Raw genomic sequence first — 25470 nt, 5'->3', positions numbered from 1 at the left:
CTATGGCAACCAGGACTTTAATAGCGTCCTGGGTGCCATAGTAACACTGAACGCATTTGGAAGACGGTTCCGTCTTCAAATGATTTCAGTACACTTGCGTTTTTCCGGATCCGGCGTGTAATTCCGGCAAGTGGAGTACACGCCGGATCCGGACAACGCAAGTGTGAAAGAGGCCTAGTTTTATTATAGCCCATAGAGGGCGCTGCACGGCATTTTATCACGCCAGCAGCCACAGGATCAACCGATAGAGGGCGCTGCACTGCGTTTCATCATCTCTCACGTCCGCAGCCACAGCATCTGTAAGCCGATAGAGGGCGCTGTACACGGCCACTTCTCACAGCACGCCAGAGGACGGGTTAACCCTTTCCTGAACAGCAGCACAAATTGGACGAAAGAAACTGCCGCGCTTTCACTAAACGCCGCTAATATTGTACATTTTCTGTGCTCGGCTTGTGTCCATAAATGTCAGTCACAGTTTGCATTTCCAATAGAGGGCGCGCTACACGATAACTTCACATACATTTCCACGCAGCTCGTACTCAGCTCGGGTAACTGTAATTCTATTAGAGGGCGCTCTAGACAACAGCTTCAGCAGCACAATTAGTGTCTCTATGGGCAGAAGCTGCTCAAAATGAAGGTTCCTAGCCGCTTGTTTGTCTGTGATTCCAATAGAGGGCGCTCTACACGACGCTGCAGTAGTACAGCTCCTCCGCTCAGTCACTCTCGTCATTGAGAGGTTCCTGTCAGCATGTACACTGTATATATGACCGTCATTCACTAGTCTACTTCCAATAGAGGGCGCTCTACACGACGCTGCTTGCTCCGGCACTGGTTTGGGAGGTTTCCACCAGCCTGAATATACACGTCATTCACCAGGCTGTAATTCCAATAGAGGGCGCTCTACACAAGAACCACAAAACACCCAATTAACTCTTCCATGTCCAGCAGAACACCACACATCCCTATAATGCACAACTACACAAAGTGGCGGCACAGCTACTCCCATGCTGTATTTTTTGCTTGAAAAGTTCATTTATTACAATCAAGATGTCCCACAAACACATGTAGTACTCACATCACAATGCATGCGGCACTAGCATTCCTGTTCAATCCCCAAATGAACACAATCCAATCCACAAAGCAGACGAGGCGGAAGTTGGTTTCTTATTCACAACATTTGTAATTTAGTTTTTTTTTTAAATGAATTTTGAGGACACTTTATCGTCAGTAATACAAAAATTTGTAGTGAGCCGTCCTTAAAGAAAATAATTTCTAAGGGGCATTAAAATACAAATGATCGGCACAAAAAAAGGGATAAAAGTGGGCACAAAAAAGTATGATTTAAAGAATGAAATGAATTTGGGTCACTGATCTGGCAGTGCCAACATACAGACGGTGACGCTTCACATCAGGTACAGTGGAGTTCAGCCTGGCCCGAACAGGTCCTGGGCATAAATACTGGCATCAAAGGGGACAGACGGACACTTTCACTGATTTGAATAAGTAACTGGTGTTTTTAAGGGTTAAATGAATTTGTGCCACTGACCTCAACTGTATCTGATGTGGGCGTCACCCTCTGTATGTTGGCAGTGCCAGATCAGTGGCCGGAATTCATTTAGGTTTATAAATCACACTTTTTTGTGCCCATTGTTTGTATTTTAATGCCCCTGTTAACTGATTTAATTTAAGGACGGCTCACTGCAACTTTTTATATTACTGGCGATAAGGTGTCCTCGAAATTCATAAAATATATACAAATGTTATAAATTAAGCCTGTATTACATAGTGACGAATAACACGCCTCGTGCCCGCTTCACGTCACCTACGTCGAGCTCGCGAGACACAGTATGGTCACTTGTTACCAAAGTGTAACGTTATGCCCTCCAGAGGAGCAGGTAAGGTCAGCTTGGTACAGTTTACACAGACTCCTCCTGTCCACGCGGGCACAGAGAGGCAACAAGACAGCCTGGTCACTGCCGCAGTGAAACAGCGCTCTCAGCCCGGGTATCTGCCACCAGCTTCTCGTTTGATATAAGCCCGGTCCGCTAACGGGATTATATAGGGAGAAAAACCAACCCGCGGTAGCTTATATCTAGGCCAAAACATGGACGTGGGGATTCGTGATCGAGATACAAGATAAAATTATATATTTAATCGCCTTAAGTGCACACTAGATGACACAATATACACAGAGAATATATACAGTGGTCTGAGGTTACAGATACAGGGGATATAGGTACAACAGGGTTAAGCAGAACAATACGTCAGTTACCGGGTAGATGAAAGTTCCTTTGGGTTATAATAGTGAAATAGTCCTTGGCTGCAGTCACGTGGGGGCAGTGATGTCAGCTGGTTCCCGGTCTCTCCAAACACATTGGCACGATATGACCACCTTTAGAAATGGCTTGCATGGGCTTATGACCTGTAGCCGGCCGCTCCCCTCCCCGCCTATGAGGAGGGGAGCGGCATCCTCCCCTGCAGCTGTCTGCCCCTTGCTTGTTCCCTCAGTAGCCACACCAGAGGACAACAGGTCCCAGCATGCTTGCTGGCCACACCCTGGGGCCTCAGCACAGCTGGCGTGAATGTCCCCCTCCCCTTTGAGGGGAGAGGCACACATTACATCCCCCATCCCCACATCCCCATAAACAGGCATGTTATGAACAATAACAGTATCAACAGGGGTGGACATTACATCACATTCTAGGGGATTGGACCTCGGGGTGTCAGCGGCCACGTACTTAGATGTAACAGTCCTACAGGCTCACCTGAGTCAGAGGACCGCTGGCTGGAGGTAGGAGTGGAGCCCAGTGGCAAGGACCGCAGGCAGGTAGTAAGCGTGGTCAGACAATCCGGATGGCAACGGTGGTAGCAGTTCAGTAGGTAGGGATAAGGCAGAAGAGTAGTCGGTAGTCAATTCCTGGTCAGCAGTGGACTTCCAGCAGTAGTAAGAGCAACAGATGAGGAGAAGCTTGATCAAGGCTCAGGAGCTCAATAATCAGCAAACTGGAGTGCAAGGGGCTGGACTTATATAGGGAAGTACCAGGTGTGGGGAATCAAGGGTAATGAGCAAGGCTAGGCAAGACTGAGGTTAACTAATAGGCTTCAGGGAGGAATGTCCAGAAAGGACGGTAGCCTAGTAAGCAGGGCTACCGCCTGGGATGTGGCTGGTCACGGGTTCGAATCCCGACAGTACTCCCCCCCTTCCAAGGTGACCTCTGGGCACCGCAGGGGCAGGCTTACCGGGGTGCTGTTGGTGGAACTCTTTTACCAGTCTGGGGGCGTGGACATTTTCTTCTCGCTCCCAGGAGTTATCCACGGGAGGGTAACCCTTCCACCCAATTAGGTATTGTAGTCTTCCCCGGTGGATCCTGGAGTCGAGGATCTTTGCGACAACGTATTCTTCTTCACCCTGTACCCTCACAGGTGGTGGAGGGGGCGAGTGGCGGCCTGTGAAGGTGTTCTCCACGTATGGCTTGAGGAGAGAGCAATGGAAGACAGGGTGCACCCTAATGGAGTCCGGGAGGTCGAGCCGGAACGTGACCTCGTTGATTTGTGCGGTGATCCGGAACGGACCCATGTATCTTTGGGCAAATTTTTTGGAGGGGACCTTCAATCTGAGGTTCCTGGTGGACAGCCACACCTTGTCTCCCACATGGAAGCCCGGGGTGGGTTTGCGACGTCTGTCTGCTCCTTGTTTAAAGCGCCTCTGGGCAAGCTGGAGGTTGTCTATAATGTTCTCTTGTGCCTCCTGTAGGGTTGTTAGGCGTTCGGCCACTGCTGGGAGGGTGGAGGCAACGGGTAGGTGGGGAACAAGATAAAATTATATATTTAATTGCCTTAAGGACTCACTAGATATAACACAGTATACTCAAAGAATATATACAGTGGTCTGAGGTTACAGATACAGGTGATATAGGTACAACAGGGTTAAGCAGAGCAAAAGTCAGTTACCGGGTAGATGACATTTCCTTTGGGTTATAATGGTGGGATAGTCGTTGGCTGCAGTCACGTGGGGGCAGTGATGTCAGCTGGTTCCCGGTCTCTCCAAACACATTGGCACAATGTGACCCCCTTCAGAAAAGACACCACCCGCTGGCTTGCATGGACTTATGACCTGTAGCCGGCCGCTCCCCTCCCCGCCTATGGGTAGGGTCCACTCCTCCTTCTCTGGTGCTGGCAGAAAATGACCCATAAAACCCCTTAGGGTTCATAGTCCCAGACCAGAATGTCACAGGAAGATGGTTCCGGGCCCAATTGATCCGCCTGGGTTCCGGCTACAACTTGCCCCAGGATCACAAAAAGATAACCGAATTATGCCTGGGATGGACGGACGATTCATAATTCCTTATGAAATGTAGGTGCCAACATGTCTGGGAGGTATCATTGATCCTGGGCAAGGGCTGAGACCTCCTGCTGGGGGTTTCCATGCAGGATTAGCTTGCCTCCAACCTGCCTGGTTGAGGTGTGACTTTATCCACCTGGGGCCTCCTTGAATCCTGGACCCCTGGGGCTTTCTCCCTTGCTAGCTGACAGCAGATGGCTGGGGGATGAGAACATATTTTGCATGTACACAGAATGTGTACATGCCAAAAGGTGAATCAAATGACAATCAGGGCTGCCGGTAATGATAATCCATATTCCTCACATACACCGACAGATTTTCTGATCAGTCATTGGTCAGATGGCCAATTATATACACAAATATTTTGTTATACACACCAACTATTGGTCTGATTGGACAGATATTGGTCAGATAATCTGTTGGTGAAATACAGGTCTAAGAAACTGATGAATAAAGGGTGTATAAGACACCTCGATCATGCAGATGATTGTCGGGAGGGAAGCTTTTTTTTCTGGCAATCGCCTGCTCGCTTGCTGAGGTGATCACTTCTATTACATGTAGTGATCTCCTCCACTACATGGGGAGGAGGAATCGCTATGCCATTGCTCGTCCCCATGCTCTAAAGTGGTGTGCTGACGGCAGATCCTGATCTTTCAGCATGCTGCCAGATGATCGCTAATGAGTGTTCATACAAGTTAGCAATCATTAGGCAGAAAATCTACCCATCTATTACACTCCTAAAGGGGTTATTCCATGACTAATGTAAAAAATGAATACCAGACATCATATAGTACATGACAATCTCTTTCTAACTAAGCTAGAACCAGCCCTGTACCTCACATGGATCCAGACATCACCTCATTCATTTCTCTGCTAGATTTATATCAAGCTGAGAGCTCAAGGGGAGTGTCCTTTCTGCTGCAGCTAAAGGGGCGTGTCGCAGCTCTCCCTATCACAGCTCAGAAGGCGTGTCTCAGCTCTCCCTATCACAGCTCAGGAGGCGTGTCTCAGCTCTCCCTATCACAGCTCAGGAGGCGTGTCTCAGCTCTCCCTATCACAGCTCAGGAGACGGATAAAGAATGATACTGAGCATGTGCGGCCATCTCAGTGAGCAGGTCAAAGTTATAAGAAAAAAGCAAATAACAGGTGGCGCTATACGGATACATTTTATTGAATAATTCAGCGGCTATGCAAAATTTTTAATTACATGCAATTACAAAAGAATTCAGATCTAGGTGCTGGTTTGAAAACAATAGAATATTTTTTGTGGGACAGCCCCTTTAAGAAACCAACTTCAGCCTAAGGGCTCATTCACTTGACCAAATTATGCCTTGGTTCCGCATCCAAGCCGCATTTTTTGCGGCTTGGGTGCGGACCCCTTCACTATAATGTGGCCGCAAAAGATGCGGACAGCACTCCATGTGCTGTCCACATCCGTTGCTCCCTTCCGTGGCCCCGCAAAAATGATAGATCATGCCCTATTCTTGTCCGTTTTGCAGACACGAATAGGCATTTCTATAATGGGCCAACCGTTCCGTTCTGCAAATTGCGGAAGGCACACGGGTGGCATCCGTGTTTTGCGGAATGCAAAACACGGCACGTTCGTGTGAACAAGCCCTAATACAAAGCAGACAGTGTTTGACGGGTGGGGGATGGGAAGGAGGGGGTATGGAGGTGCTACTGTAGACTGTGAAAATGTATGTCTGAACAGACACCTGAAGAAATAAAACCAATGTGCAGTTTTTACGGTTAAGACCAAGAAACCCAAAGCAGAAACACTTGCATCGCGAAATGTGCACTGAATGCAGAATAAAAACTATTGCTGTGGATAAGGGTGCAGACACACGGGCAGGTTTTCTGATGCAGTTTTTGAAGCAAAAACCAGAAGTGAATTAAAAATAAGAGGAGAAGTCGTATCTGCCCTGTATAATTTACCTTCTTTTATCATCCACTCCTGATTTTGGCTTCCAACACTTCTGTTATGTGAACAGAAAAGAATTCCTCCAAGGAAGGAGAGAACCTTCTGTGAAACCAATAGATGGCGCTGTGCAGCCGCTGTCACATGGCGCCCCCAGTAAGTTAACTCTTTCCTCCCCAGAGCATCCTTCACACACCACAACCTCTGAGATCACTCTCTTCAATATCTCTCTTAGGCTACATGCACACGACCGTTATGTGTTTTGCGGTCCGCAAATTGCGGATCCGCAAAACACGGATGGCATCCGTGTGCGTTCTGCAATTTGCGGAATGGCATGGACAGCCATTGATATAACTGCCTATTCTTGTCCGCAAAACGGACAAGAATAGGACAGGTTATATTTTTTTTTGCGGGGTCACGGAACGGAACAATGGATGCAGACAGCACACGGAGGGCTGTCCGCATCTTTTGCATCCCCATTGAAGTGAATGGGTCCGCATCCGAGCCGCAAAAACTGCGGCTCGGATGCGGACCAAAACAACGGCCGTGTGCATGAGGCCTTACCCACATTACTGGTTTTATGCTGCTTTATGAAAATAAAGAAAAAAAAACCCATTCTATCCATAAGAAAACAGACACGTCATGGATCCTGTAAATGTGTACACGTGGCGGTGTGAACAGGCCCCTTAATTTTTATATTATCATTCACTGTGGAGCAGTGGCGGATCCAGAGCCTGGTCTCGGGAGGGGCACTTTCAGATTATTTTCTGTCCGCCGCCACAAAACAATGGTGCTTATAGAACAGACTACACAGTGTAGAGGTATACTGTACATTGTGTGGCATAGTGTAGAGGTATACTGTATATTGTGTGGCACAGTGTAGTGGTATACTGTACATTGTGTGGCACAGTGTAGAGTATACTGTATATTGTGTGGCACAGTGTAGAGGTATACTGTATATTGTGTGGCACAGTGTAGTGGTATACTGTACATTGTGTGGCACAGTGTAGAGGTATACTGTACATTGTGTGGCACAGTGTAGAGGTATACTGTATATTGTGTGGCACAGTGTAGAGGTATACTGTATATTGTGTGGCACAGTGTAGAGGTATACTGTATATTGTGGGGCACAGTATAGAGGTATACTGTATATTGTGTGGCACAGTGTAGCGGTATACTGTATATTGTGTGGCACAGTGTAGAGGTATACTGTACATTGTGTGGCACAGTGTAGAGGTATACTGTATATTGTGTGGCACAGTGTAGAGGTATACTGTACATTGTGTGGCACAGTGTAGTGGTATACTGTATATTGTGTGGCACAGTGTAGAGGTATACTGTATATTGTGGGGCACAGTGTAGAGGTATACTGTATATTGTGGGGCACAGTATAGAGGTATACTGTACATTGTGTGGCACAGTGTAGTGGTATACTGTATATTGTGTGGCACAGTGTAGAGGTATACTGTATATTGTGGGGCACAGTGTAGAGGTATACTGTATATTGTGGGGCACAGTATAGAGGTATACTGTACATTGTGTGGCACAGTGTAGCGGTATACTGTATATTGTGTGGCACAGTATAGAGGTATACTGTATATTGTGTGACACAGTGTAGCGGTATACTGTATATTGTGTGGCATAGTGAAGAGGTATACTGTATATTGTGTGGCACAGTGTAGAGGTATACTGTATAGTGTGTGGCACAGTGTAGAGGTATACTGTATAGTGTGTGGCACAGTGTAGCGGCATACTGTATATTGTGTAGCGGTATACTGTACATTGTGTGGCACAGTGTAGAGGTATACTGTATATTGTGTAGCACAGTGTAGCGGTATACTGTATATTGTGTGGCACAGTGTAGAGGTATACTGTACATTGTGTGGCACAGTGTAGAGGTATACTGTATATTGTGTAGCACAGTGTAGCGGTATACTGTATATTGTGTGGCACAGTGTATGCTATATGTGTATAACAAACATATTTCACATGAAAACTTACAATTACTTGACTTGGCCCTTAGGGATCTCGGACGCCACTTCCACACTTGGCCGGGGGCTCGGTGGAGCTGATGTTGTGTTTTATCCTAGAAAGATTTCATAATAAGGATTTGGAGAAGGGGCAGAGGGATAGCAGAGCAGGGATAGCCTGGTGCTGCTACTAGGGGGTCATACCATGTGGGAGTAATAAAGCCCACCATAATGCCCCCCCAGTAGAAATAATTCTCCTTATAATTTTACAGTGCAAAAAATACCCCCTTGTAATGCCCCCAGGTGAGCTAATGTCCCCATAGTGCCCCCATAATGTGCCAGTATAAAATACCCCTATATAGTGCCCCCAGTAAATGGCCCCATAGTGCTCCACACTCTCCTTCCTCCTAGTGCCCCCCATAATGTACCAGTATAAAATGCTCCAGTAGATGCCCTCAGTGTCCCCCATAATTTGCAAGTATAAAATACCCCTTTTTAGTGCCCCCCGTAGGTGACCCCATAGTACTCCTCTCCCCCCTTGCCCACAGTACCCAACATAATATGTCCCAGTATAAAATTGTACTGTACAGAGCGCCCCATATAAAATACCCTTCTTTGTGGCCTCAGTAGATGCCCCTATAGTGCCCCCAATCATGTGCCAGTATTAATAACAGCCCCCCATGTGCCAGTATTAATAACAGCCCCCCCATGTGCCAGTATTAATAACAGCCCCCCCTGTGCCAGTAATAACAGCCCCCCCTGTGCCAGTAATAACAGCCCCCCCTGTGCCAGTAATAACAGCCCCCCCTGTGCCAGTAATAACAGCCCCCCCTGTGCCAGTAATAACAGCCCCCCCTGTGCCAGTAATAACAGCCCCCCCTGTGCCAGTAATAACAGCCCCCCCGTGCCAGTAATAACAGCCCCCCCTGTGCCAGTAATAACAGCCCCCCCTGTGCCAATAATAACAGCCCCCCCAGTGCCAGTAATAACAGCCCTCCCAGTGCCAGTAATAACAGCCCCCCCCAGTGCCAGTAATAACTGCCCCCCCGTGCCAGTAATAACTGCCCCCCGTGCCAGTAATAACTGCCCCCCGTGCCAGTAATAACTGCTCCCCCGTGCCAGTAATAACTGCCCCCCCGTGCCAGTAATAACATCCCCCCCCGTGCCAGTAATAACAGCCCCCCCGTGCCAGTAATAACAGCCCCCCCGTGCCAGTAATAACAGCCCCCCCGTGCCAGTAATAACAGCCCCCCCAGTGCCAGTAATAACAGCCCCCCCCCCCGTGCCAGTAATAACAGCCCCCCCCCCTGTGCCAGTAATAACAGCCCCCCCCTGTGCCAGTAATAACAGCCCCCCCTGTGCCAGTAATAACAGCCCCCCCTGTGCCAGTAATAACAGCCCCCCCTGTGCCAGTAATAACAGCCCCCCCTGTGCCAGTAATAACAGCCCCCCCCTGTGCCAGTAATAACAGCCCCCCCTGTGCCAGTAATAACAGCCCCCCCTGTGCCAGTAATAACAGCCCCCCCTGTGCCAGTAATAACAGCCCCCCCTGTGCCAGTAATAACAGCCCCCCCCTGTGCCAGTAATAACAGCCCCCCCTGTGCCAGTAATAACAGCCCCCCCTGTGCCAGTAATAACAGCCCCCCCTGTGCCAGTAATAACAGCCCCCCCAGTGCCAGTAGTAACAGCCCCCCCAGTGCCAGTAGTAACAGCCCCCCAGTGCCAGTAGTAACAGCCCCCCCAGTGCCAGTAATAACTGCCCCCCCGTGCCAGTAATAACTGCCCCCCCGTGCCAGTAATAACTGCCCCCCGTGCCAGTAATAACTGCCCCCCCCATGCCAGTAATAACAGCCCCCCCCCGTGCCAATAATAACAGCCCCCCCCGTGCCAGTAATAACAGCCCCCCCGTGCCAGTAATAACAGCCCCCCCCGTGCCAGTAATAACAGCCCCCCCGTGCCAGTAATAACAGCCCCCCCGTGCCAGTAATAACAGCCCCCCCTGTGCCAGTAATAACAGCCCCCCCGTGCCAGTAATAACAGCCCCCCCGTGCCAGTAATAACAGCCCCCCCTGTGCCAGTAATAACAGCCCCCCCTGTGCCAGTAATAACAGCCCCCCCTGTGCCAGTAATAACAGCCCCCCCTGTGCCAGTAATAACAGCCCCCCCTGTGCCAGTAATAACAGCCCCCCCCCTGTGCCAGTAATAACAGCCCCCCCTGTGCCAGTAATAACAGCCCCCCCCGTGCCAGTAATAACAGCCCCCCCGTGTTAGTAATAACAGCCCCCCCCCGTGCCAGTAATAACAGCCCCCCCCCTGTGCCAGTAATAACAGCCCCCCCCTGTGCCAGTAATAACAGCCCCCCCGTGCCAGTAATAAAAGCCCCCCCCTGTGCCAGTAATAGCCCCCCCCTGTGCCAGTAATAACAGCTCCCCCCATGTGCCAGTAATAACAGCCCCCCCTGTGCCAGTAAAAGTATTGTATATATTTTTTTTAAAAACACATACTTACCTCCATGTCAGTGATGCAGGCCTGTGTCCTGCGCTGTACGGCTCAGGCGGCGGCGCAATGATGTCATCGCGCCGCCTGCGCCGGCCTCTGATAGGCTGCCGCCCTCGTGCCTGCAGCCTATCAGAGGAAGGGAACGGGACACGCCTCTCCCTCCCCTGCCTCAGCACAGTAATCTGTATCGCTGTCCTGAGGACGGCGATACAGATGACTATGGAGATGAGCGCTTCCACAATTGAAGCGTTCATCTCCCTGTGCCCCGCCGCCAGCTGGGGGGGGGCAATTTCCCCAATTTCCCCGTTGCCCCCGCCTGGATCCACCACTGCTGTGGAGCTGTATGGACATCAGCACCACTGTACAGACAGCACACCCCGGCTCTGAGGAAACAATCCCACCTGTCCGATCCCCCCTCCCCCAGCTGCTCCCTGTGGTGGGGAAGGAGAACAGAAAAGTCATAGAACCAACAGAGGGCGCTGCACACAGCAACTAACACCTTGCAAGTTAACCATTTCCTGCCCTCCTATAGGACCATGTGACAAGTCGTGTATATACATATATGTCTTATTGTGACCCTGATATTGGAGGCTTAGTCCAGGGGTATTAGCTGTCAGGTTTCGTCTGTACACCCTGCAGTCCTGTGATTACACTGCAGCTGGAGCCCCCCGATCAGAAAGTGCTGGCATACAGTATCTGGGCGATATCTCATTTTACAAGATGGAAAACTCCTTTAATTTAATCCGTTCTTAGGCCTCTATCACACGAGTGAGTTTTCCGCCCGGACGCGATACGTGTAGTGAACGCACAGCATCTGTACTGAATTCTGACCCATTCATATTCTGTCATTTTTCACGCATCATCTTTGCCTCCAGGAGAAATCGCAGCGTTTTCTATGGTGTGTGTTTTTCATTCAGTGCGGTACATTCAGTATTTCTTCCTCTATGTCTCGGCCCCTGCATTCTCAGGATTGGTGCCAGAAGTCGGACCCCACTGATCCAAAATCATGGCAGATCCTAGGAAGCTTCCAAAAATTGCAATAAACTTTTCCATACATTAGATTTGTGGTGGTGGCATTTTTTTCCTATCGCCCATGACAGCACCACCGGAGAGAGGAGGATCCGCCCCACAGAGACAGGAAACCTGCAGAATAAAATTGGCGGACACTCTCCTCCCCTTCAGTGTGCAAGTCCCTGGTAAGTTTGGCGGCATCCGGTGGTGCGCTAAGGGCAGGCAGAGGCACAGCTGAGCTCCGGAGGGGGCGGTCAGTGTGCGGGAGCTCTGGAGAAGCGGGCAGCATCATTGGATGCGCCCTGAAGAAGAAACGCCGGCCACCAGGGGGGGGAAGAGGAGTGGCTCCGGCTATGAGCAGGCCGTGGAGCGCTCCTGAAGTCACGTGACCGGCTTCAGTGCGTCGGCAGTGACATCATCTCCAGACGCCCTATGAGTAGAGCGCGAGTTTCATCGGCCGGCGTCTCCCTTTTGACCTGGGCTGAACTTCTACACTGCAGGTATGGAAGAAGACAAGCTTTCTGAGGAGCTTACCGTCCCTCTTGCTCCAGTTAGGCCCAAAAAAGTAGTTTCTAAAAAGAAGAATAAGGAGTTCGCCTTATGCAGAGTGGGGTTATCTTCTGACTGGGATAAGAAAATGTGCCAGCCCTGTATAGATAAGACGGTGGCTGAGGAATCTCCCTCTTTTTATAAGTGCCTACAAGCATTAGTCCGCTCAGAAGTTAACGCATCCGAGGCTGCCAAAAAACAGCAAAGACCTAAGCGTAGAGAGTGCTCTAGGGAACCCCCTTCGTCAGACGAGGGGGAGGCCCCTTCTTCGGTATTTGGGCCCTCTGATGTTTCTTCTCAGACCTCTTCTGGGGAGGAAGAAATGGGGGGGGGGAGACCCTGCTTCCCTGTAGAAGACACTGAAAAGCTCCTTTAAAGCCATCCGCTCGACCATGGTCATAGAGCAGTGATGCCCAACCTACGGCCCGCGGGCCAAATGCGGCCCGCGAAGCCGTGTCATGCGACCCGCGCAGTGACCGGACTTTATCATTGCAGGGCGCGCTGCGAACGGCACAGGCACCAAAGCGATGCTGCCTATGCCTGCAATCTCCCCGCCCAGCCCCGCCTCCTAGCTAATTTATTCACTGCACTTGCCTCTGTGAAATTGAAGAGAAGCGCCGTAATCTCGCACAGGCGCACTGGCAGAGGCATCGAAGTGCGCATGCACCGTCTTCATGGCCTCTGCCTGTGCGAGATTACGGCGCTTCTCTTCAATTTCACAGAGGCAAGTGCAGTGAATAAATTAGCTAGGAAGTGGCTCTGGGTGGGGGGGATCTGTGGAGGACACTGAAGGGGTGGATCTGTGGAGGACACTGAAGGGGTGGATCTGTGGAGGACACTGAAGGGGGGGATCTGTGGAGGACACTGAAGGGGGGGATCTGTGGAGGACACTGAAGGGGTGGATCTGTGGAGGACACTGAAGGGGTGGATCTGTGGAGGACACTGAAGGAGTGGATCTGTGGAGGACACTGAAGGGGTGGATCTGTGGAGGACACTGAAGGGGTGGATCTGTGGAGGACACTGAAGGGGGGGATCTGTGGAGGACACTGAAGGGGGGATCTGTGGAGGACACTGAAGGGGGGATCTGTGGACGACACTGAAGGGGGGATCTGTGGAGGACACTTAGGGGGATGTTGGGGTGGGAGGTCCTGGAGGGGTATTTGGGTGGGAGCTCTGGAAGGGGTGGGAGGTCCGATAGGTATGTGGGGGTGGGAGATCCGGGAGGGGGGGCCAATAATTTTTTTGCTATGGGGCCCAGTCATTTCTAGCTACGCCCCTGATTGTTAAGATTGGGCGGGCACTAGAGCGATAGAGCGCCCTGCTGTAGGAGAAGCCGGCGGGAGATGAAAGGAGGAGGGGCCAGCTCCTGGTGGTGTCGGGCACACGGCACAAGCATGGCGGTGGAGGATCTGACTGAAGCCTAAAGACCAGACATCAAGGTAGACCTGCAGAAGAAGGTGACAGCGCAGTATGTGATGTATACATGTGTGTAATGTATGTAGTGCAGTGTGTGATCATCACATACTGCACTACATACATTACACACATGTATACATCACATGCCCCCTCACAGTAATAATGCCAAGATATGTGCCCTCTTCACAGACTTAATGCTCACACATGCCCCCTCACAGTAGTTATGCCCAAATATGTGCCCCCTCACAGTAATAATGCCAAGATATGTGCCCTCTTCACAGATGTAATGCTCACACATGCCCCCTTACAGTAGTTATGCCCAGATATGTGCCCCCTCACAGTAGTTATGCCCAGATATGTGCCCTCTTCACAGTAGTTATGCCCAGATATGTGCCCCCTCACAGTAGTTATGCCCAGATATGTGCCCTCTTCACAGTAGTTATGCCCTGATATGTGCCCTCCTCACAGTAGTTATGCCCAGATATGTGCCCCCTCACAGTAGTTATGCAAGATATGTGCCCTCTTCACAGTAGTAATGCTCACACGTGCCCCCTCACAACGTTTGCATTTCTTTCTGGCAAAGCTACCTGGTTCCGGCCCGCAAAATTTATACCAAGTCTAGTGCAGCCCTCAGACGAAAAATAGTTGGGCACCACTGTCATAGAGGAAACTCGGGAACCCCGCTCATTTCAAGATATTATGTTTGGGGGGTTGGAATCCAGACAACATGGTACCTTCCCAGTACATAAAAATGTGTCGGCTTTAATAAAAGGAGAGTGGAAAAAACCCAATAAGAGGGTATTTATATAAAAAAATCTTAAACGTAAATATCCTTTTAAAGATGAAGATTCTGCCTCTTGGGATAAGGTGCCTAGAATTAATGTGGCTATATCCAAGGTCTCCAGGAAGACGGCCCTACCATTTGAGGACACAGGAATATTAACCACCTCCGGACCGCCTAACGCAGGATCGCGTTCCGGAGGTGGCAGCGCTGCGCAGAGTCACGCATATACGCGTCATCTCGCGAGACGCGAGATTTCGCTCAAAGCCGGCCCGCGCATGCGCATCGCGGGCCGGCAAAAGTTAAAGAAGAAGTTCGTCACCAGCCTGCCAGCAACGATCATTGGCTGGCAGGCTGGCGATTTTTAAAAAATCCAATCACAAGCCATATAACAGATCATATTAGTAAATATGATCTGTTATATGGCTTCTCTGCTCCTCTGCTGGTCCTTTTCGTCGGTTGGATCCAGCAGAGGAGCAGACTTCACAGTGAGTAGCACCAAACACTTCACTGTAGCCCCTGATCACCCCCCTGCACCCCAATTAACCCTTTGATCACCCCTTTGATCGCCCCTGTCAATCACTAGTGAAAGACAAAAAGTGATCACTTTTTTTTTTCACTAGTATTGGCTGTTAGGTTTTAGGGATAGTTTAGGCCCCTTGGTTAGGTAGTTAGCGTCAGTTAGCGCCCACCCCACCGCACCGCAGTCACTTTTATTCGCTGATTAGCGTATCGCTAATCAGCATTTGTACTTTTATAGTATCTGTAAGTGATCAAAACTGATCACGGTCAGATCTATAATAGTATTAGTGTCACCTTAGCTCGCCCTCCACTCAAAACGCAGTGTTTGCCCGATCAGGCCTGATCGGTCGCCCACACGTGCGTTCACCCACGCCCGCCCCACCGCAGTGACCAAAAAATTTTTTTTTTTGATCACTGCACATTCACTTTACACGCACTGCGGCGATAAAAAAAATCAGTTTTGATATTTTTTATCAACCGCAGCAGCCTCCGGTACTTCGCTAGCCTCCCCTTTGTAAGACAGGCTTGCTTTTTTTCTTGGGTAGTCTCAGGGAATACCCCTAAATTTAGTAGTCCAAAATGTCAAACAGGGCGTATTCTTCTGAAGAGGCCTACAGGATTCTGACCCAGTCGGATGAGGAGTGGGAACCCTCATCTGACGAATCTAGCGGGTCAGAATATGAACCTGTGGAAAGCAGTGGCTCTCTGACCCAAAGTTCGGACGAGGTGGTGGAGGTCCCTGGCAGCACCAGGTGTACCCGGCCCCATGTCGCTAGACCACAGGTTGCGCAGGATCCGCTTCAAGAGCAGCAGAGTGGGGCTGTCGCTGCCGGATCACGTGGTGAGGCATACACCAGCAGCGCAGCCCTTCCTGGACCTAGTACCAGCACTGCCGTACAACATGGTGACGTGGCGAGCACCAGAAGGGCAGTTGAAGCTGGTACGGTGGCACGTGCAATAGTTACCCCGTCGCAGCCACCGCACAGATAGGCCCGTAGAGCCCCTAGAGTCCCTGAGGTGCTGGCAAACCCTGATTGGCAGTCACCAACTTCAGCCGCACCAGTAGTTCCCCCTTTCACCGCCCAGTCTGGAGTTCGGGTTGAGACGGCTCAAATCGGTTCTGCCCTGGGATTTTTTGAGCTGTTCTTGACTGCGGAGCTCTTGGACTTAGTCGTGGCAGAGACAAACCGGTATGCCACACAATTTATACCCGAAAACCGGGAAGCTATTATGCCCAGCCTTTCCGGTGGAAACCAGTCCAAGTTTCCGAACTTAAAATTTTTCTGGGCCTTCTCCTCAACATGGGCCTGACAAAAAAGCATGAATTGCGGTCATATTGGTCAACGCACCCGATTCATCACATGCCCATGTTCTCTGCTGCTATGTCCAGGACACGATTTGAGACCATCCTGCGTTTTCTGCATTTTAGCGACAACACCACCTCAACACCAAAATTCGGCCCCTCATAGACCATTTCAACCAGAAATTTGCAGATTTGTATACCCCTGAGCAAAACATCTGCGTAGACGAGTCCCTAATACATTTTACCGGGCGCCTTGGCTTCAAACAATACATCCCAAGCAAGCGTGCCCGGTATGGGGTCAAATTGTATAAGCTCTGTGAAAGGGCCACAGGCTATACCCACAAATTTCGGATCTATGAGGGAAAAGATCAGACCCTGGAGCCGGTCGGTTGCCCTGACTACCTGGGGAGCAGTGGAAAGACAGTCTGGGACTTGGTGTCACCCTTATTCGGCAAGGGGTACCATCTTTATGTGGACAATTTCTACACAAGTGTGGCCCTCTTTAGGCATTTGTTTCTAGAACGGATTTGCGCCTGTGGCACCGCGCGAACTAGTCGCGTGGGCTTCCCCCAACGGCTTGTAACCACCCGTCTTGCAAGGGGGGAGAGGGCTGCCTTGTGTAACGAAGAACTGCTCGCGGTGAAATGGAGAGACAAGCGTGACGTTTACATGCTCTCCTTCATTCACGCAGACACGACAATCCAAATTGAGCGAGCAACCCGTGTCATTGAAAAGCCCCTCTGTGTCCACGACTATAATGAGCTCATGGGAGGGGTGGACTTCAATGACCAGATGTTGTCTCCGTATTTAGTTTCCCGCAGAACCAGACGCTGGTATAAGAAGGTGTCTGTATATTTAATTCAATTGGCGCTGTACAATAGTTTTGTTCTCTACAGTAAGGCTGGGAGAACACGATCTTTCCTCAAATTCCAGGAAGAGATCATCGCGAACCTCCTTTACCCAGGAGGTTCCGTGGCCCCATCCACCAGTGTAGTTAGCCGTCTACACGAGCGACATTTCCCCAGTGTCGTTCCTGGTACCTCAACCCAACCGTCACCCCGAAAAAGATGTCGTGTCTGTAGCAGGAGTGGAATAAGGCGTGACACCCGCTATTTCTGTCCTGACTGTGCTGACCACCCTGCCCTATGCTATGGAGAGTGTTTCCGGAAGTACCACACACAGGTACACTTAGCATAGGGATTGCATCTCACAGGACAGGCACACAGGGCTATTAGGGCCCTTTTACTCTCAGCTGCTGCAAACCTCTCCTTTCACCTGGGATAAAGTGCATAACGTACTTTGCCACATCTTTGGGCGATTTGCGCTTTGCACATTGTCCCATGGGGAAGGAGAGGTTTGTTCTATAAAGGTAAAAAAAACTAAACAAAAAAAAAATTACCGGTAAGTAAAAAAAGTTAAAGTTTAAAAAAAGTTAATATGTTCTGTTCTAAAGTTAATAAAGTTATTGCTTTGCGGCCTGGTTTTTTCTTTTTTGTTTTGTTTTTTTTACCTTTCAGGTGGACCAACCGATCGACCAGCTGCAGCACTGATGTGCATTCGGACAGAAGCATTGCGCTGCTGTCAGATTACACGCAAGTCGGTGTATGCGGCGCTGCAAGACGAGATTTCTCCTCTGCAGTAAAAGATACGTTTGCCGAGGCATATGAGCTGAGGAGGTGGCGGTGTTCATATACTTTGGCAAACACTTTGTATATATATAAAAAAAAAAAATCCCGGCAATGATTTATTCATCCACATCGATTGATGTGAATGGAGAAATCGGGTTTGCCAGGGCATACGAGCTAAGTGGGTATGGATGTTGGGCGGAGCTCCTATGTCCTGGCAGACGCCTTTCCCCTCCTTTTTTTTTTTTGGCAGAGATTTTTTCATCCACATTGATCGATGTGAATGAAGAAATCTGTGCCGTTCATTTTTTTCTTTCAGCCCAGCGGCTGAACGGAAAAAAAAAATCTCATTACCTGTATGCTCAATATAAGGAGAATAGCAGAAACTCCTAATGCTGGGCATACATGTAATGATTGCGGAGACCCTCAAATGCCAGGGCAGTACAAACACCCCACAAATAACACCATTTTGGAAAGAAGACACCACAAGGTATTTGCTGAGGGGCATATTGAGTCCATGAAAGATTGAAATTTTTGTCCCAAGTTAGCGGAAAGGGAGACTTTGTGAGAACAAAATCAAAAAAATCAATTTCCGCTAACTTGTGGCAATTTTTTTTTTTTTCTATGAACTCGCCATGCCCCTCATTGAATACCTTGGGGTGTCTTCTTTCCAAAATGGGGTCACATGTGGGGTATTTATACTGCCCTGGCATTTTAGGGGCCCCAAAGCGTGAGAAGAAGTCTGGTATCCAAATGTCTAAAAATGCCCTCCTAAAAGGAATTTGGGCACCTTTGCCCACATAGGCTGCAGAAAAGTGTCACACATCTGGTATCTCTGTATTCAGGAGAAGTTGAGGAATGTGTTTTGGGGTGTCTTTTTACATATACCCATGCTGGGTGAGATAAATATCTTGGTCAAATGCCAACTTTGTATAAAAAAATGGGAAAAGTTGTCTTTTGCCAAGATATTTCTCTCACCCAGCATGGGTATATGTAAAAAGACACCCCAAAACACATTCCTCAACTTCTCCTGAGTACGGAGATACCAGATGTGTGACACTTTTTTGCAGCCTAGGTGGGCAAAGGGGCCCACATTCCAAAGAGCACCTTTCGGATTTCACAGGTCATTTACCTACTTACCACACATTTGGGCCCCTGGAAAATGCCAGGGCAGTATAACTACCCCACAAGTGACCCCATTTTGGAAAGAAGACACCCCAAGGTATTCCGTGAGGGGCATGGCAAGTTCCTAGAATTTTTTATTTTTTGTCACAAGTTAGCGGAAAATGATGGGTTTTTTTTTTCTTACAAAGTCTCATATTCCACTAACTTGTGACAAAAAATAAAAACTTCCATGAACTCACTATGCCCATCAGCGAATACCTTGGGGTCTCTTCTTTCCAAAATGGGGTCACTTGTGGGGTAGTTATACTGCCCTGGCATTCTAGGGGCCCAAATGTGTGGTAAGGAGTTTGAAATCAAATTCTGTAAAAAATGACCTGTGAAATCCGAAAGGTGCTCTTTGGAATATGGGCCCCTTTGCCCACCTAGGCTGCAAAAAAGTGTCACACATCTGGTATCTCCGTACTCAGGAGAAGGTGGGGAATGTGTTTTGGGGTGTCATTTTACATATACCCATGCTGGGTGAGAGAAATATCTTGGCAAAAGACCACTTTTCCCATTTTTTTATACAAAGTTGGCATTTGACCAAGATATTTATCTCACCCAGCATGGGTATATGTAAAAAGACACCCCAAAACACATTCCTCAACTTCTACTGAATACAGAGATACCAGATGTGTGACACTTTTTTGCAGCCTAGGTGGGCAAAGGGGCCCATATTCCAAAGAGCACCTTTCGGATTTCACAGGTCATTTTTTACAGAATTTGATTTCAAACTCCTTACCACACATTTGGGCCCCTAGAATGCCAGGGCAGTATAACTATCCCACAAGTGACCCCATTTTGGAAAGAAGACACCCCAAGGTATTTCGTGATGGGCATAGTGAGTTCATAGAACTTTTTATTTTTTGTCACAAGTTAGTGGAATATGAGACTTTGTAAGAAAAAAAAAAAAAAAATCATCATTTTCCACTAACTTGTGACAAAAAATAAAAAGTTCTATGAACTCACTATGCCCATCAGCGAATACCTTAGGGTGTGTACTTTCCGAAATGGGGTCATTTGTGGGGTCAGGAAACATGACAGGTGCTCAGAAAGTCAGAGCTGCTTCAAAAAGCGGAAATTCACATTTTTGTACCATAGTTTGTAGACGCTATAACTTTTACCCAAACCATATTTTTTTTTACCCAAACATTTTTTTTTTATCAAAGACATGTAGAACAATAAATTTAGAGCAAAATTTATATATGGATGTCGTTTTTTCTGCAAAATTTGACAACTGAAAGTGAAAAATGTCATTTTTTTGCAAAAAAATCGTTAAATTTCGATTAATAACAAAAAAAGTAAAAATGTCAGCAGCAATGAAATACCACCAAATGAAAGCTCTATTAGTGAGAAGAAAAGGAGGTAAAATTCATTTGGGTGGTAAGTTGCATGACCGAGCAATAAACGGTGAAAGTAGTGTAGGTCAGAAGTGTAAAAAGTGGCCTGGTCTTTCAGGGTGTTTAAGCACTGGGTGAGGTGGTTAAAGGACCCTCTGGATAAAAAGGTGGATGCCTTTCTTAAAGGGGCTTGGGAGGCATCGACCTCCTCCTTTTGGCCCAGCATAGCCTCCACTTGCACGGCCCGGTCTCTTATTGTCTGGTTAGCCGAGCTAGAGTCTAGCCCCTCTATAGGTACCCCCGGAAAGATATCTTGACCTCCCGCCCTACGATTAGGAAGGCAGCCGACTTTCTGGCGGATGCCTCTGCTGACTCAGTTAGTTTGGCAGCCAGATCGGCAGCTTTATCTAACTCAGCGCGCAGAACGCTATGGCTAAAAAATTGGAGTGGGGATATTGCTTCCAAATCGAAACTCTGTGGAGTCCCATGTGAGGGGGAATACCTTTTTGGTCCAGTCTTAGGCTGGTTTCACACGGGCGAGTATTCCGCGCGGATGCGATGCGTGAGGTGAACGCATTGCACCCGCACTGAATACCGACCCATTAATTTCTATGGGGCTGTTCACATGAGCGGTGATTTTCACGCATCACTTATGCGTTGCGTGAAAATCGCAGCATGCTCTATATTCTGCGTTTTTCACGCAACGCAGGCCCCATAGAAGTGAATGGGGTTGCGTGAAAATCGCAAGTATACGCAAGCAAGTGCGGATGCGGTGCAATTTTCATGCACGGTTGCTAGGAGACGATCGGGATGGAGATCCGATCATTATTATTTCCCCTTATAACATGGTTATAAGGGAAAATAATGGCATTCTGAATACAGAATGCATAGTAAAATAGCGCTGGAGGGGTTAAAAAATAAAAATAAAAAATTTGACTCACCTTAGTCCTCTTTATCGTGTAGCCCGGCATCTCCTTCTGTCTCCTTTGTTGAACAGGACCTGTGGTGAGCATTCTTTACAGGTCAAGGACCTGTGGTGACATCACTCTGGTCATCACATGATCCATCACATGATCCATCACATGCTCTTTTGCTGTCCGTCTGATGAAACTGAGCCAAACGGATCCGTCCTGACACACAATGTAAGTCATAATCAAGTCTGAACTCCTATATTTGATATTTTCTCTGTATCATGGAAAAGTATTTTTTGTTTTATTTGTTTTAAAAAACTTTAATAAAAAGAATTTTACAAGAAAACAGATCCGTCCTCCATTGACTTTCAATGATGTTCAAAACGGGTCCGTCTTGGCTATGTTAAGGCTCCATTCACACGTCCGCAAATGGGTCCGCATTCACAATTTAGCGGAACGGGTGCGGACCCATTAATTTTCTATGGGGACGGAATGGATGCGGACAGCACACAGTGTGCTGTCAGCATCCGCATTTGCGGAGCGCGGCCCCGATCTTCAGGTCCGCAGCTCCGCAAAAGATAGAACATGTCCTATTCTTGTCCGCAACACACCACGGACGTGTGAATGGAGCCTAAGGCCTCATGCACACGACCGTTGTTGTGTTCCGTTCCGCAAAATGGGGGTCCGTTGTTCCGTGATCCTTTTCCGTTTTTGTTTCCGTGTGTCTTCCTTTATTTTTGGAGGATTACCAGACATGAAGGAAAGTAAAAAAAAATGTAAGTCAAGTTTGCTTTGCAAATGATAGAAAAAAAACGGACGCGGATGACAATCTTGTGTGCCTCCGCGTTTTTTCGCGGACACATTGACTTGAATGGGTCCGCAAACCGTTATCCGCAAAAAAAATAGGACAGGTCATATTTTTTGGACGGACTGAATCTACGGATCACGGACGCGGATGACAAACAGTGCTTTGGCCGAGTTTTCAACTGACTTTCAATGGGTCCGCAGAAAATCACGGAAAACAGAACAACGGACACGGAACACAACAACGGTCGTGTGCATGAGGCCTAAAGATAATACAAACGGATCCGTTCTGAACAGATTCAGACAGTTGTATTATCTGAACGGATCCGCACCAAACGCAAGTGTGAAAGTAGTCTTAGCAGATAGAGGGCGCTGCACGGCATTTCAAGCACGTCAGTAGCCACAGTATCAGCCCATAGAGGGCGCTGCACGGCATTTTATCACGCCAGCAGACACAGGATCAGCCGATAGAGGGCGCTGCACTGCGTTTCATCATCTCTCACGTCCGCAGCCACAGCATCTGTAAGCCGATAGAGGGCGCTGTACACGGCCACTTCTCACAGCACGCCAGAGGACGGGTTAACCCTTTCCTGAACAGCAGCACAAATTGGACGAAAGAAACTGCCGCGCTTTCACTAAACGCCGCTAATATTGTACATTTACTCTGCTCGGCTTGTGTCCATAAAGGTCAGTCACAGTTTGCATTTCCAATAGAGGGCGCTCTACACGATAACTTCACATACATTTCCACGCAGCTCGTACTCAGCTCGGGTAACTGTAATTCTATTAGAGGGCGCGAGTCTAGACAACAGCTTCAGCAGCACAATTAGTGTCTCTCTATGGGCAGAAGCTGCTCAAAATGAAGGTTCCTAGCCGCTTGTTTGTCTGTGATTCCAATAGAGGGCGCTCTACACGACGCTGCAGTAGTACAGCTCCTCCGCTCAGTCACGCTTGTCATTGAGAGGTTCCTGGCAGCATGTACGCTGTATATATGAACGTCATTCACCAGTCTACTTCCAATAGAGGGCGCTCTACACAACGCTGCAATAGTACAGCTCCTCCGCTCAGTCACGCTTGTCATTGAGAGGTTCCTGGCAGCATGTACACTGTATATATGAACGTCATTCACCAGTCTACTTCCAATAGAGGGCGCTCTACACGACGCTGCTTGCTCCGGTACTGGTTTGGGAGGTTTCCACCAGCCTGAATATACACGTCATTCACCAGGCTGTAATTCCAATAGAGGGCGCTCTACACAGAACCACAAAACACCCAGTTAACTCTTCCATGTCCAGCAGAACACCACACATCCCTATAATGCACAACTACACAAAGCGGCGGCACCGCTACTCCCATGCTGTATTTTTTGCTTGATAAGTTCATTTATTACAATCAAAATGTCCCACAAACACGTGTAACTAGTACTCACATCACAATTTCTAAGGGGCATTAAAATACAAATGATGGGCATAAAATGGGCATAAAAGTGGGCACAAAAAAGTGTGATTTAAAGAATGAAATGAATTTGGGTCACTGATCTCGCACTGCCAACATACAGAGAGTGACGCCCCACATCAGATACCCATAAAAACACCAGTTACTTATTCAAATCATTGAAAAGTGTCCGTCTGTCCCCTTTGATGCCAGTTTTTATGCCCAGGACCTGTTCGGGCCAGGCTGAACTCCACTGTACCTGATGTGGGGCGTCACCCTCTGTATGTTGGCAGTGCCAGATCAGTGGCCGGAATTCATTTAAGTTTATAAATCACACTTTTTGTGCCCATTGTTTGTATTTTAATGCCCCTGTTAACTGATTTACTTTAAGGACGGCTCACTGCAACTTTTTATATTACTGGCGATAAGTAGTGTTGATCAAGCACCAAAGTGCTCGGTGCTCGCACCCGAGCACTAAACCAGGCGCCCCCTGCTCTGAAGAGGGGACGGTGTCTGGTTCACAGGAAAAGGTCAGAAATTGATGGAAACACCACTGAAATGGTTCGGGAACAGCATGGGGAGGATGTCTGGAGGCATCTTGGACTCCCAGGTCGCTGCTGGGAACGATGTTGTCCGAGTAGTACGCCACTTTTACAGACTGACAATAATACGCACAAAACCGAAGATAAAATCGATTTTGGAGGGAAAATTGTTAGGAAACATTCTTTCCTGTATATTTACTTGAATATAAAGTGCAAGTGCTGCCAAAAATTACAAGGAAGAGGCATCCGATACAACCTGTATATCACATAAAGGAGGGCCTCATTCACATTGTGGTACAATTGTTCAGGTAGTGGGACTCCTACACTCATAAAGCCTATGCACTAAATGAAAGGGCTGCCAAAAATTACAAGGAACTGGCACTCCAATACACCCTATTATACATAAAAGGAGGGCATCATACACACCCTTGAAAAATTATGATTGATGGCCTGCTGGTGACCCTCTAAAACAGGCATCCTCAAACTGCGGCCCTCCAGCTGTTGCAAAACTACAACTCCTAGCATGCCCGAACAGCCTACAGGTATCAGCCTACAGCAGGGCATTGTGGGAGTTGTAGTTTTACAACAGCTGGAGGGCCGCAGTTTGAGGATGCCTGCTCTAAAACATTAGGGGCAAGGGCCTACCGCTGATCTGACCATCTAAAACATTAGGGCTGAGGGCCTGCTGCTGATCTGACCATCTAAAACATTATGGGCGAGGGCCTGCTGCCGAGCTGACCATCTTAAACATTAGGGGCGAGGACCTGCTGCCGAGCTGACCATCGAAAAAATTATGGTTGAGGGCCTGCTGCCGAGCTGACCATCTTAAACATTAGGGGCGAGGGCCTGCTGCTGATCTGACCATGGAAAAAATTATGGGCGAGGGCCTGCTGCTGAGCTGACCCTCTAAAACATTAGGAGCGAGGGAAGCCTAATAAGCATGTTGATATGATGGAGGAGAACGAGAAAATGAAGATTGAACAGCTTTATGTATATCAGTGTATCTTTGTCTTAGTCTAGTTCACATTTCTATATCTATAGACCCTTTCAATGGGCCTTTTTAAATTAAGGAAATAAAATTTAGCATTTTAGGAGTCCTTTATTTAAGTGACTATATACAGTTTGAGAAATAGGACCCAAGGTGATAATTCACCATAGTACCAAAATATTTTCAGTTAGACTAATAAGCATGTTGATATGATGGAGGAGGAGGACGAGAAGAGGAAGATTGAACCATATACCCTTTTTTTGTGGTGGAAGGGGTGTATGGGAATACAGTGTATTCAATACACCATAAAAGCCACCTTTAAAGTGCCTTTATGTTCAGCCGCTTTCCTCT

The 25470-nt window shown here is 48.3% G+C and overlaps 1 long non-coding RNA gene across 1 annotated transcript; it reads left to right on the top strand.

Annotated features, from left to right (window-relative positions):
• The first annotated feature begins 181 nt into the window (after positions 1–181).
• On the top strand, positions 182–23488 carry LOC121004987. The gene is made up of 3 exons (XR_005779851.1): positions 182–299; positions 15999–16002; positions 22518–23488. It is a non-coding gene; the product is annotated as an uncharacterized LOC121004987 (long non-coding RNA).
• The last annotated feature ends 1982 nt before the right edge of the window (positions 23489–25470 follow it).

This window comes from Bufo bufo, chromosome 6 (genome assembly GCF_905171765.1).
Source record: "Bufo bufo chromosome 6, aBufBuf1.1, whole genome shotgun sequence".
In the NCBI taxonomy this organism is placed as follows: domain Eukaryota; kingdom Metazoa; phylum Chordata; class Amphibia; order Anura; family Bufonidae; genus Bufo; species Bufo bufo.
This window is presented reverse-complemented; position numbering and strand designations above follow the sequence as displayed.